We start from the raw sequence: 12811 nt of genomic DNA, 5'->3' as shown, positions 1-12811 counted from the left end.
AGACCGGCCCTCTCGACTCTCTTCCTCCTCCTCGCTCCCTCCCTTCCCTCCCCTCACCCTGACCATTTCCCCCCTCCTCTCTCCCTCCCTCCCCTCACCCTGACCATTTCCCCCCAATGCTCGGGTCATGACCCAACTGTGCAGCGCCTTGGGACGTCCTCCTGACGTGAAAGGCGCTCTATAAATGGAATCTTGTTGTTGTTGTTGTTGTTGAAGGAGGAAAGGGAGGAAGCGGCGAAGGACTGGGGGATGGAGTTCCAGAGCCTCGGGGCTGAGAGGCTGAAGGCCCGACCACCGATGGTAGGGTGGTTGGGGCGGGGGATGTGGAGCAGACCGGAGCCAGAGGAACGGAGGGTACGGGCAGGTACATGGGGGGATAGTAGGTCGGAGAGGTAGGAGGGAGCGAGGCCGTGAATGGCCTTGTAGGTGAGGATGAGGATCTTGAATTTGATCCTCTGGGGGATGGGAAGCCAGTGGAGGCGAACGAGGGCGAGGGCGAGGGTGAGGTTGAGGGCGAGGGTGGGAGTGATGTGGGCGCGGTGTCTGGTGCGGGACAGTACACGAGCTGCAGAGTTCTGAATGACCTGCAGTGTGGAAGGAGGGCCGGGAAGGCCGACGAGGAGAGAGTTCCCATAGTCCAGCCTTGAGGCGATAAAGGTGTGGACCAGAGTTTCAGCCGCGTGAGGGGTGAGGTAGTGCCGTAACAAAAGTAAAATACTTAGTTTGTATAATTATCCAAGAATGGTTAAAAATTGATCAGAACAAGGTAATAGCAAAGATAAAATTGCCCGCACCAATTTTCTTTAAAAAAGGAGTAAAAAGGCTCATGGGAATGGTGTCAAAATTTATTCCAAAAGTAACTGAAATAATGGAACCAATAATGGAGCTTATAAAAGAAAATAGAGTGGTCATGTGGGAAAAGAACAGAAAAAAACATTTCAGCAAATAAAAGAGGCTATAACAAAAGCTTCAGTATTAAAGTGTTATGATGTACACGAGCCAGTTAAACTATCTGTATAGATGCAGGTGAAACAAGGTTAGGAGTGATACTAACTCAAGAAGAAGAGAGCTGTATCAGAGGCAGAAACAAATATGCATAGATAGAGAAGGAGTGTTTAGCAGTCGTATTTGGATGCGAGAGATTTAAACAATATGTCTTCGGAAAGAAAGTGATAATAGAATGATCACAAACCATAAGAGGCAATTTTTTGAAAGGTACTAAACGAATCATCGCCTAGAATGAGAGAATGAGAATACGGCTACAAGGTACAATTTAGAGTTTAGATATAAGCCAGGAAATACCTTATACGTGGCAGATACACTTAGTCGGGCCACAAGTCAAAATGGGAGCAAGGAAGAAAAACAATCAGAAAAGGAAATGGAGTTCCATGTATGGGAAATCACAAAAGCAACAAGACTTCAGAATGAAATAACAGAAGCAACAAAAAAGATAAAGTGAATAAGAAAATTCAAACAATTTGAATGAAGGTTGGCCAGAAAATAGGAAAGATGCATCAGATGAGGTACAACCATACTGGTAATATAGAAATGAAATATATCAGAAAAAAGGAATAATATACAGAGGGCATAGGATAATAATTCCAATAGAGTTAAGAAAACAAATGTTGAGAAACTTACATGAAGGGCATTGGGGAATAGNAAAAAGGAAGGGAAGAGCAAGAGAGGTAGTGTTTTGGCTGGGCATATACAAACAAGTCGAGGACTACATAGGAAAGTGAGACACGGAATATCAAGTGATGATGGGCCACAATTTGCAAATGCTGAATATAAAAAAATCACAAAACAGTGGGACACAGACCACAAAACATCGTTACCAAGATATCCATGTGGCAATGGAATGGTGGAAAGAACAATACAGACAATAAAGGAAATGTGGAAGAAAGCCGAAGAATAACAACAACTTTCACTCCACACAGATTAGCATCTCAGAGCTTAACAGTAGTGGAGCCTGACTCCGAGCCAGGGGGAGGGGAAGGTGGCTGTAAGCACAGTCGAAGAGGAACATTTTCAGGCAGGACCTGAAAGAGGGGAGAGGGGGGAAAGGAGGAGGGATTGAGGGAGAGTGTTCCAGAGTATTGGGGCATAGTGGCTGAAAGCGCAACCTCCAGTGGTGGAGCGGAGGGTGTGAGGGATGAGCAGGAGCCGGTGCCAGTCAAGCAGAGGTGCCAGGTGGTGGATTGGGGAGTGAGGGTGAGGAGGTTGGAGAGGGAGGGAGGCACCAGGGAGTGAAGGGATTTGAATACGAGAGTGAGAGGATCTTGAAGTCGATCCATTTGGTGATGGGAAGCGAGTGGAGCCTGAGCCAGAGCTGGTGAGATGTGGGTACGGAGTTTGGTCGGGGTCAGTATGTAGGCGGCAGAGTCTGATTGAGCTGATCTCTTGAATAGTGGAGCTGGGGAGATCGGCGAGGAGTGGGTTGGAGTAATCCAGGTGGAAGGTGACAAACACATGCACGAGGGTTTTGGCTGCATTTGGAGTAAGGTACGGTTGGAGGGGAGCAATGTGGCGGAGGTGGAAGCAAGAGGTCCTGGTCGGGGACAAGATGTGAGGGAGGAAGGACAGCTGGGGGTCGAAGACACATAGGTTGCGCACTGGTTTGGTGAGTCTGAGGGAGAGCCCAGTGAGGTTCAGGAGTTGAGGACTCTATTTTCATTTGGGAGTGGAGTTAGGAGAGTGTGGGTGTGGAGCCAAGGCCTAGCAGCGGGTTTAAAGCCCAGTGAGGTGAGGGGGGTCACAGATTTACAAAAAGTGACGTTGACGTGACGTCATAATTAAAAAATGGCCTGGCCACCCCTGTCACTGCCACCCCAGCCATAACCACACAGCCTGAGGGCTGATGCTGTCCCGCTGATCACTCACTCCTCGTCTCTGCGTGCGTGTTTTGGCTGCCGCCCTGACCCAGGCCTCGCCCTTCCCCTCCACTCTAAATGTCTCTCCTCCCATTCCCCTCTATCCGCTACTCCCCTTCTGTCCTTCTCTCCCACCGCCCTCCCCACCTTCTCTCTCTCCTCGACCCCATCACCACTTCCCTCTGCTCCATCCTGGGCATCCTCCGCCGGGCCCATCATGGCTCCCGGCACTGGCTGTGCCAAAGCAGCAACCCCACGTGTCCAATCACTCACTCCCTCCACTCAAACTGCCTCCTTAAGGCAAACACAACTTCCCCTTCCCTCATATGTACCCTCCCCAACTCTCCACTCCACCCGCACTCCACAGCCATCTCTCCTGTACATCCCCAAATCCTCTCTGTATCACTACCTCCTCCCTCTCCTCCCACCGGGAAACCCACCCGCATTTCCCTCCAAAATGTCCATTCCCTCACAGACAAAGCCCTCACCATCCATCACCTCATCCTGGATGAGCACCTTGACATTCTTGGGCTTACAGAAACCTGGCTCTCCCCCAATGACCCTATCTCCCTAGTTGAAGCCTCCCCTCCAGGCTACTACACCTTACACCACACCCCTCCATCCAAACCAACGTGGCAGCGGGGTTGCCTTCATTACCAAAGCCTCCCTTGGTCTTTCCCCCTACTCCTCTGGCTGCTTCCCGTCCTTCGAGCACCTCACCCTCTTCCATCCCTCTCTCCCATTGAAAATCCTTCTGGTCTACTGCCCCCCTAAGCCCCCGGTTCCTTCCTCTCTGACGTTTCTACTCTCCTCTCTTCCCTGTGCCTCTGCTCCAAACGCCTGCTCATAATGGGCGATTTCAACCTTCACCTAAACTCCCCTTGCACCACATCTTCTGACTTCACTGCCCTCCTCTCCTCCCTAAACCTCACCCTTCACATTAATTCACTGGCCCACAACTGTGGCCATGCCCTTGACCTCATCATCACCCACGGCCTTGACATTTCTGACCTTAGCATAATGGACAAGGCCATCTCAGACCATTTCCTCATCTCCTTCTCCTCTCACATCCCTCTCTCCTCCACCAAGCCCTCAACCACACTCTACCACCCATGGAAAAGGCTACCCCCTGAGAGCCTCTCAAGGGCCCTCACACCCTCCGATATCCTATCCCTCTGGCCTTCCACCCCCAGAGATCCTGAAACAGCCATTCAGCTGCTCCATGATCGCCTCTCCTCCATCTTCAAATCTCTCGTCCCCCAAAACTCCAGGACCATCTCCCATCCGATCCCCCTGGTATAACAGTCATCTCCACTCCCTAAAAATCCAAACCCAGCTGCTCGAGCGCAGATGGTAGAAAACTGGCCTGAGTTCACCGCCAACTGTGGCTCAAGCATCTCCACAGCTACCGCCGTTCTACGGCCTTCTACTGCAACATCATCTTGGAGGCAAAAAACAATCCCAAAGACCTTTTTTCCACCACCCACTAATTCCTCTGAGCCCCCTCCGTAGGCCTCCTCAATCTTCAGGTCAAATGCCAAGTGAGAGGAGGTCATGGACTTCTTTTCAACCAAAATACATAACATCTGCCAGGCAGCCTCATCCACCTGCCTCTTGTCACCCATCACCCCTTCTCCATTCCCCTCACCCTCGCCATCATCAGCTCCTACCACGACCCCCCATCCTACATTCCTTCCTCCCCATCTCTCCTTCCTCCCTCTCACCCACCATCACTTCAATGAAACCCATCACCTGCTGCCTCGACCCCCTCCCTACCAACTTGCTGGTCACCCAACTCCCCCTCCTCTGCCCACTACTGGCTGATGTCATCAACCAGTCCCTCTCCTCTGGATCAGTTCCTGCCCCCCTCAAAACTGCTGTTATCACCTCCTTCCTCAAAAAACCTTCCCTAGATCCTTCAAATCCTAGCCACTACTGCCCTATTTCACACTTATCCTTCCTTGCCAAAGTCCTAGAACGCATTATTGCCAATCAACTCCGAGCACACCTCTCCTCTCACTCCTCTTTGAACCCCTCCAGTCCGGTTTCCACCCTGACTATCCACAGTACAGAGACTGCGTTTGTGAAAGTTTCAAATGACATCCTTTCTATCTGTGACCAGGGCTCCCTCTTCCTTCTTGTCCTCCTGGACACAGTCGATCACGCCATCCTCCTCCACCGCCTTTTCTCCATCATCCACTCGCCCGGTTCGAGTCCTACCTCACAAACCGCCAGCAGTACATCTGCAGAAAGGACTTCTCCTTCCGCTCTCACCCAGTCACCTGTGAGATACCCCAAGGATCCATTCTTGGCCCCTTCCACTTCCTAATGTATATGCTCCCTCTTGGGGATGTCAGCCACAGACACGGGGTTATCCCAACTCTATTTTTCCACCTCACATTGACCCCCCCCCAGTCCCCTGATGTTCTTTCAGCTGCCTGTCAGACATCAGGAGCTGGATGAGCGCGAATTTCCTTCAGATAAATGTTGACAAGACGGAAACCTGTACGCAACCCAGGCATCAGGTTTGACACCCAATTATCCTTCCTCCCCCACATCCGGTCCCTCACCAGCACCACTTTTTTCCACCACCGACGCATTGCCCGTCTCTGCCAATACCTCACTTCAAAAGCCGCCCAAACCCTGGTCCATGCTTTGTCACCTCTCGGCTGGACTATTCAAACGGCCTCCTCACCGGCCTCTCCTCCACGACCATCCATAAAATCCAGGTCATCCAGAATTCTGCGCCTGCATTCTTAGCCGCACCAAACTCCGCTCCCCAATCCCCCCAGTCCTTGCCAGACTGCACTGGCTGCCTGTCCCAGTGAGGATCGATTTCAAGATGCTCACCCTTGTCTTCAAATCCCTCCACTCCTCTGCACCCCCGACCTCTCTGGTCTCCTCTCTCCTCACAACAGTGCCCATTGCCTTCACTCCACCAAGTCTGGCCTCCTCCTCATCCTCCAAGTCCTCCGCTCCACCGTCGGTGCCGTGCCTTCAGCCACTACGCCCCGAGGCTCTGGAACTCCCTTCCTCACTTCCTTCGCCTCATCCCCTCTCTTTCTATTTTCAGGTCTCGGCTGAAGACCTTTCTTTTCATCTGAGCCTTTGGTCACCTTCCTCCCCCTCCCCCTGGCTCCTCCCCCTCTGCCTGGCTCGGCCCCGAGATCCGTTACCGTGAAGCTCTCTGAGACGCCGTCCAGCGTGGAGGGCGCTATATAAATCCAAGTTGTTGTTGTTGTTATTGTTGTTGTTGTTGTTGAGTTTAAATCCACGGGAGTGAAGAAATTGACGGGAGCCAAGGAGTATCAAAGGAAGATAAACATTAGTAGCCTATAGCAATACACCAATAAATGATAAGGGACAGTCTCTGGCACAGCTGTAAATGTCCAGAAGAAGAGATGGGTTAATATGGGGGGAAACAAAATTGAGACCACAGATACAGGGAAAAAGAAATAGGAAGAAACAAGGGCAAAAGCCACAGAAGGAAAACATTTTCAAAAAAGGGGAAGCAGTACGGTTTTGGAGAAAAAATGGGCAAGATAATATAGATGACAGGCTGTTTCAACTTGTCCAGAATAGTAAAACCAGAGGACACGGCCTGCGATTGAAGGGTGGGAAATTCAGAACAAATCTATGCAAACACTATGTCAGTGAGCGAAGAGTAAACCTGTGGAACAGGTTCCCTGGGGAGACGGTTGAAGCAGTAAGTGTTGATTCTTTGAAGCACAGATTAAATAGTTTTCTTTTAGGAAATAACATTACAGGATATAGTTCATTGGTAGTTTGGGACATATGTGCATGTCCTGGAAGGTGGAAGGCAAACTAGAATAGAAGCCATGGCATTAAAGGACCTGTGGCAACATGGATCCTGAGCTGGCTAGGAGACAGAAAGCAAAGAGTGGTAGTAAACAGTTGCTTTTCTGACTGGAGAGAGGTGTGCAGTGGTGTCCCTCAGGGGTCGGTATTGGGACCACTGCTCTTTCTGATCTATATCACTGATCTGGATCTGGATATAGGGAGCACAATTTCCAAATTTGCAGACGATACTAAGCCAGGATGGTGCCAGGAATGAAGGACCTTAGTTATGAGGAGAGGTTAGTGAAACTAGGATTATTCTCCCTCGAGCAGAGAAGATTAAGAGGGGATTCAATAGAGGTTTTCAAGATCATGAGAGGATTTGATAGGTTGAACCGGGAAAAACTGTTCCCACTGGCATGTGGGTCAGTATTCCGAGGACACCGATTTAAGATCGTTGTTAAAAGAAACAGAGGGGAGGTTAGGAAAAATGTTTTGACCAGCGAGGTGTTGGGATCTGGAATGCTTTACCTGAAAGGCTGGTGGAAGCCGATTCAATATCAACTTTTAAGAGAGAAGTAGATAATATAATAATAATAATCCTTGCATTTGATATCGCGCTTTTGACATCTTCTCGAAGTCTCAAAGCACTTCACAGAATAGACTGTAAAGTGAATTGACCGTATATTTGTGGGTGAAACGCGGCAGCCAATTGCACACAGCAATGTCCCACAAACAGTCGTGGATTGAAAATGACCAATTTATTATTGTTTTGTTTTGAGGGATTATTATTAGGCGTAGATGGGTATTTAGGGAGGACAGGATTGCAGCGCTATGGAGAGAAAGCAGGCCAGTAGGATTGGGTTGGAAGCTCATTTCGGAGTCGGCGCAGACATGATGGGCTGAATAACCTCTTTCTGCGCTGCATAATTCTATGATTCTATGACCTTGGTCGTTTTTCATCAAGCATTTCTTATGTTCTTATGTTATGTAAAAACTTAAAAGCAGAAGAATCGATAAAAGGAAAACTTTGGAGGTAAAATAAGAACCCCAGATCATATTGGGTAAAAGATGAAAAAGGAAAGATATACAGACAAACATCATGGGAGATCAAAAAAATAAAAATAAAGTAAATACAGCAGAAAAAGGAAAAGCAGAAGGAAGATCAAGGAGTGGCAGAAACAGTAAGAAAAAGCAGATGTGAAAGAGAAATAAAAAGACCACAAAGAATGATAGAACAAGATTGAAAGAAGAAGAGAAGAAACTAAAAGAAGGAAAATGTTGCATATAGCTTGAAGGCTAAATTGACAATTGGACATTAACCAATGAGAATCAGGCAGGAAGCATAAAAGGATTCCGGGAAAGGGATTGGGTAGAGTGTTGAAAAGAGTTGAATTGTATGGTTGAAATAAAGGAGTTAGTGAATCTAAACTGTGTTGTGGATTAACAAATAATACCTTGGGGACAGAATGGCGATCCAGCCAACCCTAGGAGTTTGGAAAATTTGTGCTTGTGACCACCAGGAAGGTGGAAGACGAACTAGATGGACCTTGGTCTTTTTTCATCTAGCATTTCTTATGTTCTTAAATTCTTAAAGAAAATTATAATTGGTTACATGAACTGCTTTGTATAACTGAAATATGGTACTTGTTTGTATGGAACGCATAAGACTATATCAATATAATAGTACTTTTAAGTTTCTGTCTTCTTGTGTGCCATAAGAAAGCTAGAAAGAGAGAAAGAGAGAGATGTTTGGCAGAAGACATACACATATGAGGATAGAAAGAATCCCGAAAGCTTCTAAAGAGACATTTGAGCTAATCCCACCTTCATATCGATAGCGAAGATGTTCCTAAGAAACATATTAATTACCGAGCGAGGGAGCCCCTGTTACACTGTTTTTGTACACCCTTTAGCCTATATCATCAATCTTCTTATACTAATAAAACAACAATGTCTGTCTGCACTTCAAGAAGGATCTCAATAATTGATTGACGTAGAGATCTGATTTATACCTCATCAGAAAGGTCTTGCACCTGGGAGTGACAAGGACATTTGTTTTCGGGTATTTCCTATCATTCATGAGTTATGATCTCAAATGTATTTCAGTTTTGTATTTTTCGCTGCAGTTACACCTGATGGCCACCGAGTCAAAGTGGTGCTGTGGCACTGTCGTGGCAGAGCAGCGACTCATGCAGACGTGCACTGCAGGTCCACCTGGTGGCCTGGGTGACCGTGGCTGTGGTATCCAGGGTCACAGAGCACGAACATAGCCAATTAAATGAACCTGAAGAACAAAGAATGATGCGGCTGCACTTCAATGCTGAAAGGACTGCAACAGAGCACCAAAATTAGTTACCCACTCAAAGAACATGGCCAAAATGAGTCCTTCCACAGGAGTCCTCCCAGATGAGTATAGATAAAAATGAAATGTCTGTCTGTCAATCTACATTGCATATGGATCCTTTGGTTGGAAGCGAAGCTGCAATGGGTACAGTTAGTTTATATATAAATAACTCCTGCAAATAATATATTCAAATATTCAAGGAGTGTGCAACCGCGGATGTTGATGCTGCCAGAGCCTGAGGTGAGGAGGCTCTGACAGTGGCCAATCAAGAGAGCCTCGGTCTCACTGACATTCAAACCGTAGAAAGTTGGCTCTCATCCCGGACTTGACGTCCAACAGACATTCCGTCAGGACAGCAGTGGGCGTGGACTCTCTGAGGGTTCAGCCAATCAACAACCGGCTGCCGCGTGACATCATCCCGCCCGCCTCATTTGAATCTCGAGGCCAGGACTCACTGGGAAGAACATCACTGCCCCCCATCACTGCCCCTATCTCCTCACTGAGCCTCACCAGCCCAGTGAACTAACCATGACTCGTTAAACACTCCCGTCTGCTCTGAGTCTCAGAGTGCACACATTGGCTGCCGCAATTGACCCAAGCTGTTTCCCCAAGAAGTTCCCAATCCCATCCCTCTCCCATTACTCCCGCTCAACCTTCCTCTCCCTCTGCCTGCCCCGACTCCTATCCCTCTTCAACCCCCCCCATGGCCTCCCTCTACTCCTCCCTTCACATTCTTCGTCGCGCCCACCGTGGTAGATGCCGTCAGCTGCCCTACAGCACCCACCCTGACTACCCCTTCCCCCACTCTCGCTGCAGCCCTCACCCATGGGAGCCAACTTTTCCTCCCTCACTCACATCCCCATCCGACCAGTCTGCCCATCCCCTCCCACCACTCATCTCCCCCACACTCCCACTACTCACTGTCCCCTCCGCATCAGTCTGCAGAATGTCCGCTCATTAAACAACAAGTCCCTCACAATCCATGACCTCACTGTCGAGGAAAACATTGACATCCTTGCCCTCACTGAAACCTGGGTCACCCCAGACCACACTTTCCCACTAGTCGAGGCCACACCTCCAAATTACACTTTTCACCAAACCCCACGACCTAATCACAGTGGCGGTGGTGTGGCTCTCATCTCCCGGTCCCCCCTCGGCCTTTCCCCGTACTCCTCCAGATCCTTCCCTCCTTTGAATACCTTACCCTCCACCACCCCTCCATGCTTTCCCTCAAAATCTTCCTTGTTTACTTTCCCCCCAAGCCTTCGCCCACCTTCCTCTCGGGCATCTCCACCTTCCTATCTTCCCTCTCCCTCAGCTCTGAACGCCTCCTAATCTTAGGTGACTTGAACCTCCACTTCACACCCTCCTGCTCTACCTCTGCCAACTTCTCCTCCCTCCTCTCTTTCCCTAACCTCTCCCTCCTCATCCACTCCCCCACCCACGACCGTAGCCACCCCCGTGACCTGGTGATCATCCGGGGCCTCACCATCTCGGACATCACCATCGTGGATAAAGCCATCTCGGACCACCACTTTGTCTCTCTCAACACCTCAGTACCCCTTCCCCTTTCCCAACCCTCCACCATTACATACCGTCCATGGAAAAAAATTTCCTCCCTCTCCCTCTCCACTGCCCTGGAGTCATCTGAACTCCTACACCTCTGGCCCTCATTGACTGATTTCCCCTCCTCACTCTCCTTTCTCCACAACTCCCTCTCCTCCATTCTGGACTCACTTGCCCCCCTTCACCTCCCGAACTGCCTCAAACTCCCGTAAATCCCCCTGGTACACCAGCCATCTCCGTTCCCTCAAGCCACAAGTGTGAGCTGCTGAACGCGCCTGCACCAAATCCAAACTAATGGTCCATCGGCAGATTTGGCTTCACCATAACAAGACCTACTACCGCTGAGCTCGTGCCTCTGCCAAACCCTCCTTCTACTCCAAGGTTATCTTGGAGGCAAAGGACAACCCCAGACTTCTCTTTTCCACCACTAACCATCTCCTCCATCCACCTTCCCATTCCTCGCCCATCCTCTCCTCAAACGCCAACTGTGAGGAGATGCTAGACTTCCTTGAATCTAAAATCGAGGGGATACATTCAGCCCCTCTGCCCCGTCCACATCACCTCTCCCTCATGATCCACCCATTCTCCCCCTATACTCCTTCGATCCTATCTCTCCCTCCTTCCTCACCACGACTGTCCGCAAACTCAAACCCATCACCTGCTCCCTCGATCCCATCCCCACCTCTCTCCTCATCTCCCAGCTTCACCTTCTGGCCCCTCTCCTGTCCAACGTTATCAACCTATCCTTGTCCACCGGTTCAGTTCCCACCCCACTAAAAACAGCCATCATCACCCCCATCTTGAAAAAACCTTCCCTGGATCCATCCCTCCTCTCCAGCTACTGCCCCATCGTTAACCTCCCATTCCTCTCCAAGGTCCTGGAATGAGTTGTCATGTCCCAGCTCCACTCCTTTCTCTCTCACCATTTTCTCTCTCGAACCCCCTCTAATCCGACTTCTGCGCTGCCCACAGCACGGAAACAGCCCTGGTCACAGTTACTAATGACATTCTGAACATCTGTGATCAGGGCTCCCTCTGCCTCCTTGTCCTCCTCGACCTCTCTTCCGCCTTCGACACTGTCGACCACTCCACCCTCATACACCGCCTTTCCTCTTTACTCAATCTTCATGGATCTGCCCTTGTTTGGATTGAGTCCTATCTCTCACACCATCTCCACTTTGTTGCCTCTAATGGTTTCTCCTCCAGCTCCCGCGCTGTCAGGTCTGGTGTCCCCCAACGCTCTGTCCTGGTCTCCTCTTTAATATCTACATGCTCCCCCTCGGTGACATCATCCGCAGACATGGGGTCAACTTCCACATGTATGCGGATGACACCCAACTCCATCTTTCTGCCTCTACCCTCAACTCCAGACTCCCTGCTGTCCTGACAGACAGTCTGTCTGCCCCCACCCTCAACTCCAGACCCCCTGCTGTCCTGGCAGACTGTCTGTCTGCCCCCACCCTCAACTCCAGGACCACTGCTGTCCTGACAGACTGTCTGTCGGACATCAAGTCCTGGATGAGGGCAAATTTCCTACAGTTGAATGTGAACAAGACTGAGGCCCTCCTGATTGGCTCACGCCAGCGCCTCCGCACCTCAGGCTCTGGCAGCATCAACCTCCATGGTGTACACTACAACTCACCAACTCACCAGCCAGTCAGGAACCTGGGTGTTTTGTTCGACCCTCAACTGTCTTTTCTCCCCCACATTCAAGCCATGAGCCCCTCTGCCTTCCCTCACCTCCATAACATCGCCCGACTCTGCCACTACCTCATCCTCAGGCCACTGAAACTCTTGTTCATGCTTTCATCACCTCCAGACTCGACTATGCAAACGCCCTGCGTGTCGGCCTTCCCAACTCCTCCCTCCACAGACTGCAGGTAATCCAGAACTAACTCTGCAGCCCATGTCCTCTCCCACACCAAACTCCGTGACCCCATCTCCCCCACTCTCACCCGACTCCATTGGCTCCCTATCCTTCAAGACGATCCAGTTCAAGATCCTGGTCCTCACATTCAAAGCCCTCCATGGCCTCACCCCACTCTACCTCTGTGACCTCCTAACTCCCTACCAACCCGCCTGTTCCCTCCACTCAGCCGGCTCTGGCCTGTTCCACGTCCCCCGACCCACCCCTCCCCACCATTGGTGGGAGAGCCTTCTGCCACTCTACCCCCAACCTCTGGAATTCCATCCTCCAGGCACTCCGCCTCACCCCCTCCTTATCCTCCTT

Source organism: Callorhinchus milii, unplaced genomic scaffold (genome assembly GCF_018977255.1).
Source record: "Callorhinchus milii isolate IMCB2004 unplaced genomic scaffold, IMCB_Cmil_1.0 Scaffold21, whole genome shotgun sequence".
Classification (NCBI taxonomy): domain Eukaryota; kingdom Metazoa; phylum Chordata; class Chondrichthyes; order Chimaeriformes; family Callorhinchidae; genus Callorhinchus; species Callorhinchus milii.
Note: the sequence above shows the minus strand (reverse complement) of the source record.